Source organism: Callithrix jacchus, chromosome 13 (assembly GCF_049354715.1).
Source record: "Callithrix jacchus isolate 240 chromosome 13, calJac240_pri, whole genome shotgun sequence".
Taxonomy (NCBI): domain Eukaryota; kingdom Metazoa; phylum Chordata; class Mammalia; order Primates; family Cebidae; genus Callithrix; species Callithrix jacchus.
In genome coordinates, this window is record NC_133514.1 from 5,215,832 (window position 1) to 5,233,789 (window position 17,958).

The 17,958-nt window shown below is 41.7% G+C and overlaps 1 protein-coding gene across 50 annotated transcripts in view; it reads right to left on the reverse strand.

Moving 5' to 3' along the window:
• The window catches only part of LOC100398008 (uncharacterized), a 115,299-nt gene that overhangs the window by 94,272 nt on the left and 3,069 nt on the right, over positions 1-17,958 (reverse strand). For 9 of the 50 annotated variants that reach the window (XM_078347063.1, XM_078347049.1, XM_078347032.1 and 6 more), the window contains one exon: positions 16,072-16,195. The exons of 34 other annotated variants lie outside the window; for them this stretch is intronic. The gene's annotated coding sequence lies outside the window, so the exon portion shown is untranslated. Of the gene's footprint in view, positions 1-6,223; positions 6,322-16,071; positions 16,196-17,958 lie in introns of all 50 variants that reach the window. 7 more of the 50 variants (XM_078347050.1, XM_078347033.1, XM_078347044.1 and 4 more) reach the window with 1 other exon arrangement.

Sequence of the window (17,958 nt, forward strand, 5' to 3'; positions counted from 1 at the left end):
GTCTCATCTTTCCAAATATATTCTATCTATATGTGCTTGCAAATGTACGCCTTTTGAGATAAAACACACCCACACACAAACAGCAGCACACTACACATACTGGTCGTGCACTTTGGCCTTTCCATTTACTACACCTTAGAGACTTTACTAAATTACTTCATATCGAGCTGCCTTACTCCGTTTAAGAGCTGCTACTAATCCACTATATGACTTAATTATTTTACCAGCTCCCTACTTATGAGTAATTAGGTTTTGTACAAACTTTTATGCTTACAAACACAGCAACGAATACCTTCGTGCTACTTTTCACCCTCACATATGCAAGTGTGTAAGTATATGTTATATGCCAAGGATAAAACTGCTGAAACAAAAGTTATGTGCATTCTTTGTGTGACTGCGTGTATGCATGCTGTTTTTATTTACACAACAATGCGTACTGAAGTATAGCATACATTCAGAACAGTACGTAATTCTTAAGTTCATAGCTCAATAAATTTTCCCAATATAATCCCATCTAACACAGACAAAAAAAAAAAAGATTATAAGCCTCCAAAAGCCCCTCATGTCTCCATACAGTGAGCTTCCCAGGAGTAATCCTAGCCTGACTTCTAACACAACAGTTTTGTCTCTTTTTGAACGTATATTTCTGTGTTTGGCTCTTTCACCTAGCATTATATTTGTGAGTCATTCATGTTGTAATTCATTCATTCCTATTGCTGTATAGTATCCCATTATGTAATACATCACAATTTATCTAAACTTATCTATACTACACGAGGTATGTGTGTTCTTAAATTTTAATAATTATTCAATTACTCTCCATAGAGTTTAGAATCTTACAATTAATATACAGAAATCTATTTTCCTACACCTTAGCCAACAGCTAATCAAACTTCTTAATCTTGGCTAATTGGATATTTTTTAAATGCCTTCAGTATGGTCTCAATTTGCTTTTCTCTTATAACGACTGACACTGAGGACCATTTCATACATTTATGTATGGAAGCCACGTGTCTGTCCTCTGAACTGTCTCTGATGTGCCCACTTGTCTGCTGGGCTGTCGGCCTTTTCTATCAGCAGGCGATCCGGCTTTGTAAATGAAATTAGCCCTTTGAACATGCGCATGGCAACTACTTTCTCCCAGCTTATCACTGGAGTCCCAATTTTGTTTATACTAGAGTTTCTGCCATGTCTAGGTTGTCTGTTTTATTTTTTTGTTTTCTTTCTCTCTTTTTTTTTTTTTTTGAGATGAGAAGTCTCGCTCTGTCACCCAGGCCAGAGTGCAGTGCAGTGGTGCGATCTTCATGGCTCATGCCTGTAATCCTAGCATTTTGGGAGGCCAAGGTGGATGGATCACTTGAGGTCACAAGTTCAAAACCAGCCTGGCTGACATTGTGAACCCCCGTCTCTACTAAAAAAAAACACAAAAATTAGCCAGATGTGGTGGCAGATGCCTGTAAAACCAGCTACTTGGGAGGTGAAGGCAGGAGAATCACTTGAACCTGGGAGATGGCAGTTGCAATGCGCCAAGATCACCCCACTGTACTCTAGCCTGAAGCAAGAAGGAGACTCCATATATTAAAAAAAAAAAAAAAAAAAGGAAAGAAAAGAAAAAGAAAAAGTGAGACAGCAAGCAAGTTCTCTTTTTTCCCAAATGGCTACTACTCAGTTCATCCAATACTATTTACTAAATAATTCACTATTTTCATCATATACCAGTGTTGACCACACAAAACATTCCTATAAATGAGGCTACATTAGCGCTCTCAACTCTGCGCCAGCGACCTGGTGCTCAGATTGGCTTGGCTCCAACATACACTTTAACATCTGACAGCACCAGTACCCCTTCATGAACAGAGAGAATTTTTGTGAAAAAAATTTTTTTCATATAAATCTAAGAATCAAGTTTTGAAAAGCCTATTCAAATATTAATTGGGATTACTTTAAATTCACAAATTATATGCCTGTGTGTGTAGATATCTGTATATATCTACACACACACGCGCGCACGTGCGGACACATTTATCATCCCAAAGTGCTGGGTTATAGGAGTGAGCCACTGTGCCTGGCCTATTTCACTAAATTTAAGTCATTTCCAATGTAAGATGCAGTTATTTTATGCCAATTGAACGTGCTTCTTTAGACTTAAACGCTTTTGTTTTCATATCACTCCTGACTTGTGCTTATAATCAAAGGAAAGTTTATGTAAAATAAATTGGTTAAGATGCTCCTAACCTAACTTCATGATTACCACATGGCCGGAAGTACCTGGAAGATGTCTTCGGTTTTAAGGCATACCTTAACCTTAGAAATCATAACAGATATATATTTTAAAAGCGTCATTTTAACAGTATAAACTATGGCAACTTAGAGGGGACAGTGACATGTTATCAATGTGAGAGCTATCTTATTCAAGAACAAAGTATGTTTTAGCATTTATTCAATTCTTTTGCAAGCTTCAGTAAAGTTCTATAATATTTTTCAGAAGTATCTTTCATTTTCTTGTTAATTCTTGTTAATTATTAAGTTTATCTTACTTTTTCTTTGTAGAGATAGGGTCTCACTGTATTGCCCAAGCTGGTCTCAAACTCCTGGGCTCAAGGGATCCTCCTGCCTTGGCCTCCCTTCCAAAGTGCTGGGATTACAGGCATGAGCCACTGTGCCTGCCTAGTTTATTTCTAAGTAGAATTTTTTCCTTAAAAAATTCTGTTTGGACAATGTGCAAAACCTTTATACAGAAAATTATATAACAATATTGAGGAAAAAAATTAAAGACCAAAACACATGGAGAAATAATGTTGATGAATCAGAAGATTGAATGGTATAAAGATTTCAAATTCCCATCACAGCAGGTGTAACTAAAAACAAAACAGAACAAAAAATTTTCAATTATTCCAAACCTATTCAACACAACTCCAATCAAAATCCTAACAGATATTCTTGTGGAACATCACAGCTGATTCTAAAATGTATGTGGAAAAATGCACAGGGCCCAGGGCCACACATAACCAAGATTTATTATCCACTGAATATCAAGACAGGAAACTAGATGAGTGATTCTCAAACTTTTTGGTTTGACATTCCTGCAAACTACTGAGATTCTAAAATGCTTCAGTTAACATGGGTTATAGCCATTACATTTATCACATTAGAAATTAAAACAGAAAATCAATTAATTGATTTATTTATTGAGAAGGTGTTTCCCTTTGTCACCCAGGCTGAAGTGCAGTGGCATGATCTTGGCTCACTGCAGCCTCTGCTTCCCAGGTTCAAGCAATTCTCCTGCCTCAGCCTCCCAAGTGGCTGGGACTACAGGCATGCGCCGCCACATCCCACTCATTTTGTAATTTTAGTAGAGACAGGTTTTCACCATGTTGCCCAGTTGGTCTCAAACTCCTGACCTCAGATGATCTGCCCACCTCAACTTTTCAAAGTGCTGGGATTACAGGCATGAACCACCACACCCAGCCAAAACAGTAAATTTTTTAATGTCCATTCATTCATTTAAAAATAACAAGAAATCTATTATATGCTAACAGAAGTAGCACTTTAATAAAAATTAACTGGTTTTCAAAACATAAAAAAATGAGTGAGAAGAGTTGCACTGTTTGACATTTTTGGAAATCTTTATTTGGGAGACAGCTTGGTTCTCTCATCTGTGTCTGCATTCAATCTGTTGCAACACAGCATTTCATGTGGCCTCTGGGAAACCCTATGGTACACTTGTGAGAGAATGAGTCTGAGGCAAAAAATCACCAAGTGTTACTCTGAAAATAGTTCTGACCTGGCCAACATCCACTCTGAAAATGTCTCAGGAATAGAAGAGGCAGGCAAATCCTTGTATACACAATCACCTGATTTGTGACCAAGGAACCTCTACAGAGCAGGAGGGGATGGCCTTTTCAATAAATGGAACTAAATGACATCATCATCATCATCATCATGTCACCTAGCAAAGCAAACTGACCCCATCTCACACCACACACTCAAAAATTCCAGAGATTGTTGATTTAAATGTGAAAGGAAACAATAACAGAAAATAATGTACATTATCTTCACACAGGGATAAAAAGCCCTGATTACAAAGGGAAAGTCAGAAATGTTCAACGACATTAAAACGAAAAATTTCTTTAATCAGAGAAAGACAAATCACAACTACAATGAGGTACCATCTCACTCAAACTTAAATGCCTTTTATCAAAAGGACAGGCAATGATGGATGATGGCGAGGATGTGGAAAAAGGGGAACCCTTGTACACTGTTGTTAGGAATGTAAAGTAGTACAATTTTTAGTGTTCTCAAAAAAACTAAAAATAGAACTACTGTGTGATCCAGCAATCCCACGGCTGGGTATACACCCAAAAGAAAGGAAATGAGTACACTGAAGAGATTCCTGCACTCCCATGCTGACTGCAGCACTGTCCACAATGACCGAAGCACAGAATCAATCTAAGTTTCCATCACGAGATGAATGGATAAAGCAAACCTAGTACTTGTAAACAATGCAGTACTATTCAGCCATCAAAATGAATGCAGTCCTGCCATTTGCAACAACATGGACAAACCTGAAGGACGTCATGGTAAGTGAAATAACCAGGCACAGAAAGACGAACACTGCACGTTCTCACCCATATGTGGGAGCTAAAGAAAAAAACTGAACCCATGTAGACAGAGGACAGGACGGGAAGTGGGAAATAAGAAGGGATGGGTGAATGGGAACAAAAATACAGTTAAAAAGAACGAGGAAGTCTAGTGTTCAATAGCACAAGAGGGCAACGCGGTTAACAGTAATTTATATTTCAAAATACCTAATAGACTAGGACTGGAATATTCCCAACATGAAGAAACGAGAAATGCTTCAGGCGATGGGGACTCCACCCTAACCTGGTAGTTATGCATTGTGTGCTTGCATCAAAATACCGCATCCCCCCACAAATATGTATGGCTATTATGTATCCGTAATCATTAAAAACAAAAATGAAAAAGTTTTCTGTTGTGAAAAGATGCCTTTAAGAGAATAAAAAGGCTAGCCACTAGCTAGTAATTCCTCGCTGCAACGATACGGGGCAGGGAGAGGAGGGGATCAATATATAATCCCTTATACAAACCAATAAGGAACACCTACAAAAAATTAGGCAAAAGACTTCACTGAGCTCCTCAAACAGAAGATATACACATGGCCAAACAACAGTAACAACAGAGAAACATAAAAGGCTGCGCAACCTCATTAGTACTCAGAGAAATGCAAATTAAACCAATGTGGAGTGTTAATTAGTACAACCACTTAGGGAAACTGTTCTGTCATTTCTAATAACGTTAAACAATCATGTACCCCATAAACCAGAAATCCACTCCTAGATACATACCCAAGAGAATAACTGTAAGAATAAGGATGTTAATAGCAGCTTAATTCACAATATCCAAAACCTAGAATCAATATGAAAATGAATAAACAAAATGTAATATAATCACACAACAGAACTCAGCAAGAAAAAAAGAGTAATCAACAACTTGGATAAATCGCAAAAAACCATTATGCTGGTAAAAGAAGGCAGACACAGTAGAGTCCACACCTTCTGAGCTCATTTGTGTGAAGTTGGAAAACAAGCAAAACGCATGTATAGAGGCCAAAGTCAAAACAGTGTGGATAGAATAGCACCTTCTTTCTGGAAAAGAGCATCAGAGAACTTTCTGGGGTGATGGAAATATTCTATATCTTCATCTGGGTAGTGGTTACAGAGATATGTTTTTAAGTAAAATGTTCTTTTAGGCTGCACATTTTCACATTTTATTGTGTATGATATACACCTCAGTTACACACAAAAACCCATTATGTACCTACCAGAATGATTAATAAAATTTAACAGATTGACAATTCTTAGCCTTGATAGAGAGGTGGATAAGCAGGAATTTTCACACATTGTTGGTAGGAATCTAAACTAGTGCAACCACTTTGAAAAACAGTCTGGTGTTACTGAGTAAAACTGAAGATATAAAAAAATGTTCATAGCAGCAGTATTCATAATTTCTGTAAACTGGAGACAAATATCCATCAGAAAGAGAGTGAAGGCTGGGCATGGTGGCTCACGTCTAATCCCTACACTTTGGGAGGCCAAGGCAGGTATATCACCTGAGGTCAGGAGTTTGAGATCAGCCTGGCCAACATGGTAAAACCCCATCTCTGTTAAAAATAGAGTAATTAGTGGGGTGTGGTAGTGCTCACCTGTAGTCCCAGCTACTCGGGAGGCTGAGGCAGGAGAATTGCTTGAACCCGGGAGGTGGACGTTGCAGTGAGCCAAGATCGAGCCACTGCACTCCAGCCTGGGTGAAAAGAGTGAAACTCAGTCTCCAAAAAAAGAGAGGGAGTGAATACAACAATTATGTTCGATTCATAGTAGACTATTATTCAGCAATGTCTAATGAACAAACTAGAGCTCCATCAAAAACAGGTGAATCTCACAAAATGACACTGAGTGCTAACAGCCAAGTAAAGAAAACAAACTAAATGGTTCCATTTATATAAAGTTCAAAGAGCAGGGAAAACTAAACTACCAAGTTTGGGTGCGATCTTAGAAAAGTAAGAAAATGATTTTCACGGAAGTCTGGAGAGAGGTAACATTTTTGAGGAGGAGGCATATAGCTGATTAGGGCTGGTAGGAGCACTGGCATTGGTCTATTTAATGACCTGAATATTGGTTACAGGGTTTGTTGATTACAACAAAAAATGCTCAATGATTTTTCTGTATTTTTGGGGGTGGGGTGGGGGCACGGAGTCTTACTATGTCACCCAGGCTGGAGTGCAGTGGCACGATCACGGCTCACTGCAATCTCTGCCTCCAAGATTCCAGTGATTCTCCTGCCTCAGCCTCCTGAGTAGTTGGGACTACAGGTATGTGCTACCAAGCTTGGCCAATTTTTGTATTTTTAGTAGAGATGGGGTTTCACCATATTGGTCAGGCTGTTCTCAAACTCCCAACCTCGTGATTTGCCCACCTTGGTCTCCCAAAGTGCTGGAATCACAGGCATGAGCCACTGTGCCCAGCACTGTGTGTATGTTATAGTTCACAATAGAAAAAGATTAAAAACAATCAATGAGACCTGGTGATTGACTGGATTTGGTGGGGGGCAGGGAGGAGAGAGAAAGAATCCCGGAAATGTCCCAGGTTTCTGACTTGCACAATTGCTTGGGTGGTGATGCCTTTCTTTTCTTTTTGTTTGGAGATGGAGTCTTGCTCTGTCACCCAGGCTGGAGTGCAATGGCACAACCTCTGCTCACTGCAACCTCTGCTCATGGATTCAAATAATTATCCAGCCTCAGCCTCCCAAGTAGCTGGGATTATAGGCACCCACCACCACACCCAGCCAATTTTTTTTTTTTTTTTTTTTTAGTAGAGATGGTTTCACTATGTTGGCCAGGCTAGTCTTGAACTCCTGACCTCACGCAATTCACCCGCCTCAGCCTCCCAAAGTACTGGGATTACAGGCATGAGCCACCGTGCCCAAGCAGTGATGCCGTTCATTAAGCTAGCAAACAGCATTTTCGGAGGAAGAATATGAAATAAATCTTGGACATGCTGAATTTAGAATACTTTTGAGACCTCCAAGTAGAGATGTCCAGTAGGCAATCAGGCAATAGCAGATGGAGTTCTCAATAGTAGAGGCTGGGGTAGAGATGAAAATGTTGGATTCGCCCATGACTGAGGCCATGGACATGGCTGTGACTGTTTAGGGAAAGAAGAATGACAGAAGGGCCTGGGGCTGATTGGTGGAACATCCACATTTAATGGCCAAATACAGGAGAATAAGCCAGAGAAAAAAACTGAAAGTGATAGGAGGAAAATGAAGAACATGTCATGAACCATTAAGAAAGAGCAAAGAACATCTCAGGAGTAAGAAGTCACTGGCAGGAGGCTGAGGCACAGCTGTGGGGGGACATGGATTATGTGTAACTCTCAGCAAGTCAGTTTTTACTCTACCTCTTTCTGGCTGACTTGACACAAGCAACAACGCAACAGAAAACCAATGCTTCTGAGAATGGCTGCAAGTTGTTTTTTTTTTTGAGATGGAGTTTCACTCTTGTTACCCAGGCTGGAGTGCAATGGTGCGATCTCGGCTCACCGCAACCTCCACCTCCTGGGTTCAGGCAATTCTCCCGCCTCAGCCTCCGGAGTAGCTGGGATTACAGGCACGCGCCACCGTGCCCAGCTAATTTTTGCATTTTTAGTAGAGACGGGGTTTCACCATGTTGACCAGGATGGTCTCGATCTCTTGACCTTGTGATCCACCCACCTCGGCCTCCCAGAGTGCTGGGATTACAGGCTTGAGCCACTGCGCCCGGCCGAGAATGGCTGCAAGTTTTTATGTGCTGTCTTTTGAGATGAGAAATCAAGCCTGGGCTCTTCTTTCTCCTGACTCTCAGGAAGGAGGAAGGCAGATGTGAGAACACTGACTGGGTCTGTGTGTCACTGGGCAGAATCACTGTTAAAAGGTCAGTACACAGATCAAGCTTACTTCTCTCCTTCCATGTGACTGAAGTGGCTGAAAAGGTTGTCACTCCCTCCTGTACCCCACACTGTCAGGGACAGCCAGGGCCGAACCTATTGCTTTGGCAGAAGAGGCCAGGGAAGGTGTCCAAGGCCAGATCAGCAGTCAGCCAGGGCAAATGGGCTCGCTCTGGTTACACGACCAGGGCAACTGACAAAAGGAGTGAAATGAGGGGAAGATCTAGGTGTGTTTGACAACTGCGGAGATGGAAAGTGTTCATCTCATGGCCTACTTTAGTTTGAAACAATTTAAGTTTAACTAGATTCCAAAAACCCAGCATTTCCACATCAACCAGCTGGGCTCATTCCAGTCTTTACCTAGTTAAGAATAAAATGCACAGTCCTTTTGTTTTCCATTTGTCAGTGCAAATATTTAATACCAATCTTTCTCCCAGGGACCCTATAGCCTTTGAAACAGTGGCTAGAGATTGGAGACGACTCTGATATTCCAGGGATCCCCAACCAGAATATTATGAAATTACCGTAATTTCTCAATTTCTAGCACCAGACACATAAACTGCATCTCACACACACACACACACACACACACACACACACACACACACACACGGAGGGGGTGGGAGGCTTACCTACCTCTCAGAAAATTGCACAGATTCAACAAGAATAAATATTAATTTATGTTTTCCTTAATGACTGGTGAATAATAATGTTAAGTAAAACAGAAACAAGTTTTATTTTTAAACTCACTATTGCCCCCCACCACAGTTTAAATCACAGAGTCTAAACTGACAGAACAGCAAATTAATATGTTCCTTTGGGATGGAAATCTGGTGATACACATTAGAAACCAATCCTGACCAAAAAAATGATAAAATGCTAAGTTTCATAAATCATAGTACATTCTTACAAGGAATACTATGTAAACACTTTAAAATGAGATGCTTGCATGAGAACTAGCTTTGCAGGAGATACACAGTACTTACAAATTATCCTACTGAATGACAGCTAGTATTTGTGGAGCACCTACGTACTAGGGCTGTGCTGGCTGATTGTGCACCTGCTGGTTAGTTTCATAATAACCTCACAAGGCCGGTGGCATACTAACCTCATTTAACAAATAAAATGGAAGCAGAGGCCTATGTTCATTATCTAGTATCACTGAGGGAGGACACAGCAGAATCAGGATTTAAAACCATGAAACCTTGATTTCAGAACCTGTACTTCCACTCACTGTGCCAGTGTGTCGCAAAGTATACATACTTTTAATAAATTATTTCATATGCATCAGTTATACATTTCTTCATATACAGCAGTGTACATGAATCAACATTATGTATCCATCTAATATACATCAATGTGTGAGTTCACAGCTCTTATCACTAAGGATTTTGAGTTTTTAGTGAATTTTAAGAAAACTGTTATGAATTAACAGTACAGAAGACAGAAATATATGGCAAAAGTAACAAGGAGGCACTTCAGTGACTCAAAGTTTGGAGAACAAAACTCTCGCCTTCGCAAAGGTACTTTCTTCTTTATAAGCTACAATATTATATGAAATTTTCACAACAATTACATATTATCTCAAAGAGTTTTTTCCAAAAAAATAAAACAACTCCTTCTGAAACATTTTTCAAATAAGGGAAGAGTAAAAGCACTACCTTAATGTGTACTCTCAGAAACTGGAAACAGCCTTCATATCTAACATGAGTTAAGTATAGTTATCAACTTGCTTAGTCCTTAATCATTACAGTAATGACAGTAAGAAAGAGAGATCATACCACACTGCCAAGTGTTACAAGAGCCTGAGTATCCATATACCACGTATCATGATAAAGTCTCGAGACACCCAAAATTAAAAGTGAAAAGAGAAATAAAAACAGGGAGAGACGTGAGGCGTTTCTTTCAACTAATTTACTCTATTTTTGTAATACTGTAATACATGTGTTTAGAAGAAAACAGTGCTACAAGGAGCGTTTTGGTGAAAACCATTATCAGAGGCACCTCCAGAACAGACACATACAGTACGCTCCTCGATGGAAAGACCTGCTAGTGAGAACTGACTCCTTCCCATGTTCATCTATAAATTTAGCACAATTCGAATCAAATTTGTCTTAAAACCCATCAAAATAATTCTGAAATTTACTGGAAACAGTAAATTCATCAGAACAGGTAAGAAAAATAGGAAAATAAGCATATTTGTCCTATCAGATATCAAACTTCTATAAGAAGCCACAGGGAGGAGGATTCCAAGATGGTCAAGCTCCCAGCGAGAGAGACAGATGCAGAAATTGAGTAGTCTCCACGATTCCAAACGAAGTACCAGGTTCATTTTGTGGGTCTGGTTGGACAGTGGGTATAAACCAAATCAGGCAAGTTGAGGCAAGGCAGGGCACTGCCCCACCCAAGAGGTGCATGCAACCACAGGAGGACAGGGGGATCTCCCCCTCTGGGACTGCGGTTCGAAAACAGTGCTCCCCCCAAGCCCTCTACAACCCACAGAACAGGAGATCTCTGCCGGGCTGAAAAGCCTCAGCGAGCTGCCTGAACAGGGCAGAGCAGCAACTTCGGCCAGCGCGGGAGCTGTCGGCATAGATCCAGGCAGAAGCCTGGCTGAGGAAAAGCCAGAAAGCCGACTGGACGGGTCACACAGCCCATCCTGCTGTGCGGGCTCTTTCCCTGTTTTTGGTTTCCCAGAGGGCAGGGGAACTAAAAACAGGGAAACAGCCCACACAGCAGGATGGGTCCCCCCCACTCCCCTCGATAAAGCCCAGCAGACTGAAAAAATACTCTCAGAGCAGTTTTGCACCTAGGGAGGACCTGGAACGATCCAGCTCGGTGGGGGAGGGGCGGCCACCATTGCATGAGCCGGCCCAACTTTCCTGAGTAAATTAAAGACACAGCAGCTTCACTGAACCCATGGCAGCCCAGCAGCCCCTGTGCAGGCAGACAAAGGACTCCTGAACTCAGCTGACCCACCTGCCTCAAGTACACAGGGAGGTCCCAAGTACGCTCACCCAAATCACTCCAACGTTGCTACTTATGTGACTCGAGTAAACTGTCACCATCAGGAAACTGACCTTGTACAATCCCAAGTTTATTCAGGTTTCACCAGTTTTGTATGCAAAATGGGAGTTGAGAATGCTGGGATTTGTGTGCAGTATGTGTGTGCGTGTGGCTGTATGAAATGTTATGACACACCTGAGAGAGAACTGTCCATCCCTACACAGCTCCCTCATGCTACCACTTTGAACCACACCACCCCTCACCTCCCATTCCTAACTCCTAGCAACCACTAAATCTGTTCTCCATCCCTGCAGTTTTAATAATGTTACATAAATGCAAACATACAGTATGTAACCTTCAACTCTCTCTTTTATGTGTGTCTGTGACAGAGACTTGCTCTGTCAGCCAGGCTGGTGTGCAGTGGTGCAATCTCAGCTCACTGCAATCTCCACCCCCGGGTTCCAGTAATTCTCCTGCCTCAGCCTCTCAATTAGCTGGGATTACAGGCATGCACCACCATGCCTGGCTAATTTTTGTATTTTTTGTAGAGACACGGTTTTGCCATGTTGGTCAGGCTGCTCTTGAACTCCCGACCTCAGGTGATCCACCCGCCTTGGCCTCAGAAAGTGCTGGGATTATAGACATGAGCCACCATGCCCAGCCTTCACTCGGTATAACGCTCATGAGATAACCTGGTTGTACAAATCAGTTGTCCCAATATATTAAAATTTAGCATGATATGCACTTGAGTGTATGTAAACATTTATAACATTTTAAAGTTTAAAACATTAAAATGTGAATCAAAGGCATATAAATCCCTGTTTCACTGACACAGAACAAGGATTCTGAGATACAAATTTTGAACACTGGTAATCTAATACATGTCTAGTACAATCCATTACAGGTTGAGTATTCCTTATCTGAATGCTTTGGAGCAGAAGTACTTTAGATTTGGAATTTTTCAGATTTGGGAATATGTGCATTATATACGGGTGAGCATCCCAAATCTGAAAGTGTGAAATCCAAAATGTTCCAAAACCCCAGAACTGTGAGTGCCAATAAGACACTCAGAGGAAATGCTCACCGGGCATTTCAGAGTTCGGATTTTCGGGTTAGGGATCCTCAGCCTGTACAAGCTTTCAGAAGCAAGGCCCGGGGCTCAGTGCCATGTCTCGTCAGTGTTTACAACAGTACATGGTTTACAAGAATGCCTGGTTTTGCACTTTTTATGGCCAAGCTCTAGATCCCGGTTCTTTCCCAACCCAGCTGAGTATGTTACATTCAAATATGACCACTTGCTCTTCTTCTCAAGTGACTACAGTTTATTACCCTTTCAAGTTCTTCCTGATGATGGAGGAAATGAACTCCTCTTAAACTTCCAGATCTGTGTGGTACTTTAGCTAGCTCACCTCAGGTCCAATTCTCCCATCTCTGTGTGCGGCAGGTCCACATGACAAGGCCTCCCTCAGAAAGAGCTACCCCAACCTAGGACAGTTCAAACAAACTCTGCTCCCTCTCCCTCCCTCCAGGTGCCTAGATCCCCTATCTCCTTCCCCGCTAGGCTAAGCAGCTAAGTCTTCCGCATAGCTCACCCCCACTGCCTATCTGTTAGCTAACTGGGTGTGACAAACCGAGCCCTCACACCATCAGGATTGTAAGAAAAACACTCCAGGAATTTACTTCTCGAATACCAGTACCTTCACAGTAATGTCCTTGCCTTTCCGAAGAGTGCTCTGAACAGGTAAAAGCTGTAATACAAACTCTGTATCTTTTTGTCCTACGGATACCAAAAATGGCAGCATTTTTTTTTTGGCAATGTAAAAAATCTGGTTGATACGATTATCACTCTAACAATATTAGATCTGAGTAGAATTTGAAGTAGTGGTAACAGGCTGGTTGTGGTGGCTTACAGCTGTAATCCCAGCACTTTGGGAGGCCAAGGTGGGAGGATCGCTTCAGGCCAGGAGTTTGAGACCAGCCCAGGAAACAAAGTGAGACCTTGTCACTACAGAAAAAAAAAAAAAAACAGAAAAAATGAGCCAGGCATGGTGGGTGTGCACCTGTAGACCCAGCTACTTGGGAAGCTGAGGTGGGGGATCACTTGATATGGGAGGTTGAGGCTGCAGTGAGCCATGACTGCACCACTGCACTCAGCCTGGGGAGTCAGAGTGAGACAATGCCTCAAAAAATAAAGAAAGGAAAGAAAGAAAAAAGGAAAGGAAGGGAAAGAAGGGAAGGAAGGCAAGGCAGGGGGAAGGAAGGCAAGGCAGGGAAAAGGAGAGGAAAGGAGGGGAGGGGAGGGGAGGAAAGGAAAGGAGAGGGAAGGATGGGGGGGGGGAAAGGAAGAACACAAGAAAGAAGGGAAGACAGGAAGACAGAAAGAAAGAGTAGTGGTAAGGAGCTTGGACTCTTGAGCCAGACTGCCTGGGTTAGAATCAGGCCTCTGCCACTGTACTACCTGGATCAAGTGTCAGTTTGTGTGGCTCAGTTTACTCATCTGTAAAATGGTGATAAAAGCTACCTGCCTCATGGGACTCTTGTGAGACTTCAATAAGACGTGTAAAGCACTTAGACCACTGCCTGGCACATAGTAAGTATCATCTGTAAGTGTTAACATTCATCTCTACTACAGTCGAGATTCACTTCTTTGTGATAACTCTTTATGCCTCTTGGACTCTTTGCAGTTCAACCCACTTCTAAAATTTCCATACCAAGAAACAATGACAATGTTAAGAAGTTTATTCTTGAAATTCATCTGGGTTAGTCAAAACTACTAGAACAAATTCTCTTTTATGTGCCAGCAGTTATTAACATTTCACTAAATATAAATACAAACATTTAAGTATGGGAGTAATGGATCAAATGCCAAGCCAAAGCAGGCTACCTATCAGAACATACACATGACACACCCCTGTTAACAAAAAAAAGGGGGGAGGAAAAATGTGGTCATATGGATGTTAGTCTCTGCATCAAATGGCTCCGAAAAGTTTCACAGCAGCTACTGACAGGGAGAACTGTCTGTGGGAGGGATAAGTAGACTTTTCACTGTACAGGCCTTGTTATCTTTCAGATCTGAAGCAGCAAATGCATTACCGAGACAAGATTTAATTTGTACAATGGGGGTACACAGGTGACCCTGAATAAGTACCCTGGAAGCCAGGTGTCAAGCCTCAACTTTCCATGACCTGTGTTATCTTGGGCAAGTCACTTAACCTCTGAGTCTCAGGCAGAGCAAGGAGCAATAAATAGTTCTAGGGTGTTTGTTTGTTTTGAGATGGGGTTTCACTTGTTGCCCAGGCTGGAGTGCAGTGGCATGAACTCGGCTCACTACAACCTCCGCTTCCAGGGTTCAAGTGATTCTCCTGCCTCAGCCTCAGGAGTAGCTGGGATTACAGGTGAACACCACCACACCCGGGTAATTTTTTTATATTTTTAGTAGGGGCAGGGTTTCATCATCCTGGCCAGGCTGGTCTCAAACTCCTGGCCTCAGGTGATCTGCCCACCTCAGCCTCCCAAAGTGCTGGGATTACAGATATGAACCACCATACCTGCCCTAGGTTCTATTCTAAAAGTTTTATTATCTCAATAGGGTAGTAAATAGATGGTACTTTTTTTTTTAGGATATGGGAGAGGTAGCAATCCAACATTTTGTAAAACAAGGCAACTTTTTTTGTAGACTTGATTTTCAAATACAGTGGACCCTTGAACAACATGGGTTTGAGCTGAATGGGCCCATTTATACGTGGATCTTTTTCAACCAAATGCAGGCATGCATACATACACGGAGGCACAACTTTTCACACACCCAGTATCTGCAGGGCTCGTAGTGGGGACTTGAGTATGCCAGGATTTTGGTAGAAATCGGGGTCCTGGAACCAACTCCCTATGGTGTGTGTCCCATGCATGTACCATAGGACAACTGGACTACCTTTACAGTGTTAAGCAGCATAAATTTGTCAAGCCTTTGCAGATCATGTGTACTATTCTTACATAGAAACCCTGCTTAGAGGGCGTCTAATATATAGGAAATTCCTACATACAATAGTCTGCATATTAGGGCTCGGTGTGGTGGCTGATGCCATTAATCTCAGCACTTTGGGAGGCTGAGGTGGGCAGATCACCTGAGGTCAGGAGTTCAAGACCAGCTGGCCAACATGGTGAAACCCAGTCTCAACTACAAATACAAAAATTAGCTGGGCATGGTGGTGCATGCCTGTAGTACCAGCTACTCAGGAGGCTGAGGCAGGAGAATCACTCAAACCATGGAGGTAGAGGTTGCAGTGAGCCAAGATCATGCCACCACACTCCAGCCTGGTGACAGAGCAAGATTCCATCTTAAAAAAATAAAAAATAAAATTTATGGTGAGAGATTCTGTTCTTTCAAATTGAGTGACGGGAGATAGTAGTGTGATATTTCTTTTTACTGGCTGTACCTGGTAGAAATAAAAAATCAGGCCAGGCATGGTGGCTCAGGAGGTCAAGAGATTGAGACCATCCTGGCCAACATTGTGAAACCCTGTCTCTACTAAAAATACAAAAATTAGCTGGGTGTGGTGGCACGTACCTGTAATCCCAGCTACTCAGGAAGCTGGCACAGGAGAATCACTTGAACCCAGGAGGCAGAGCATGCAGTGAGCTGAGATTACCCCACTGCACTCCAGACTGGTGACAGAGCGAGAAGACTCCATCTCAAAAAAAAAAAAAAAAAAAAAATCAGCATTTCTATTGTAGCCTCCTAATTCTGGGGAAATATTTCTTTAGAAATCTAAAAGTCTGGCCTTTTACATACTTATGACCCCAAAATAATAGGGGACTTTACACACGGATAACACATGCCCCTCAAGATTGTCTCTTTAACCTCACCCTATTGTGTCTGGAGGAGGACATTTGGGGTTGTGAAATGAGAATCAAGTTGAGTGTAAGCCATCCAAAACCATGAGCTGACGCCGGGTCCTGGAAGACGACTTTCTTCAGAACCTTTTACATCTGTTAACTTTTCTCTGGGCTCAAACCTTTTTTCTTTCTTTTTTGAGATGAAGTTTTGCTGTTGTTGCCCTGGCTAGAGTGCAGTGGTGTGATTTTGACTCACCACACCCTCCGCCTCCCTGGTTGAAGTCATTCTCCTGCCTCAGCTTCTGAAGTAGCTGAGATTACAGGTATGCACCACCACACCCAGCTAATTTTGTATTTTTAGTAGAGACGGGGTTTCTCCATGTTGGTCAGGCTGGTCTTGAACTCCTGACCTCAGATGATAAACCTGCCTCGGCCTCCCAAAATGCTAGGATTACAGGCGTGAGCCAGGTGGCTTCAAACTTTCTTATTTATTTGAGACAGAATTTCGCTCTTGTTGTCCAGACTAGAGTGCAATGGTGTAATCTCGGCTCATTGCAACCTCCATCTCCTGGGTTCCAGCAATTCTCCTGCCTCAGCCTCCCGAGTAGCTGGGATTACAGGCATGTACCACCAAGCCCACCCATCTAATTTTGTATTTTTAGTAGAGATGGGGTTTCTCCATGTTGGTCAAGCTGGTCTTGAACTCCTGACCTCAGGTGATCTGCTGCCTCGGTCTCCCAAAGTCCTGGTATTACAAGCATGAGCCACCACACCCAGCTGGGCTCAAACTTTCTTTTCTTAAGGGTCACATCTTTGAGTAGTACTGCTACCTGGCAATCGCTACTCAAAAGAAACTAACTTGAGGTGTCCAATAATCATCTTTCATTTAAGTCTCTCAGCTTGACAAAATAAAGACTTTCAAAGTTTGTCTACCTACTTCCAAAAGAAATTTAGTCTGTATATGTGTGTGTGTATATATATATATATATATATATATATGATTATATACGTATATATACGTGATTTTGATCAGCCTAATTTCCAAAATAAGTTAACCTGTAAATTTCATTTATTAAATGAGTATTTCATAAACTACTTGATTTTTGTAAGTAGTTTATAAACAGGTTGATCAAACCGAACAAGTTTCTTAAAATAATTTTACTGTATAGAGAGCAAGTAAGTTAGTTACTCTTCTGAGCATATCTTATTTTTACCTTTAACAAGCGTCTAAGTTAAACTGTTTTATGTCCACAGCTACACACCGAAACAGCACTTTCAGTCACAACACACTAAATTGAAATGGAAACTGTGAAGAGATCCAGTTACCTCGAGTCCTACATGTACCTACACATACTTTTAATGTACTCATTGATGTTTTCTGATGCACACGTGCAGCTCCTGCAGGACATATCACTATGAGAACATTTGGAGCGTATGCTTATTAAATGGTTCAAAACTTTTTTTTTTTTAAAGTCAATTTTAAGAACTTAAGCATATAGTAAAGCACTCCTTCCATGCCCCAATGTTAAAAGGTCCGTTTATTTTAGACTACTTGTGTAGGGCTGTTGGGGCCCCACAGGTTTGTGGGGTGTCCCTTATGCTGTGTTGAGGTACAGGA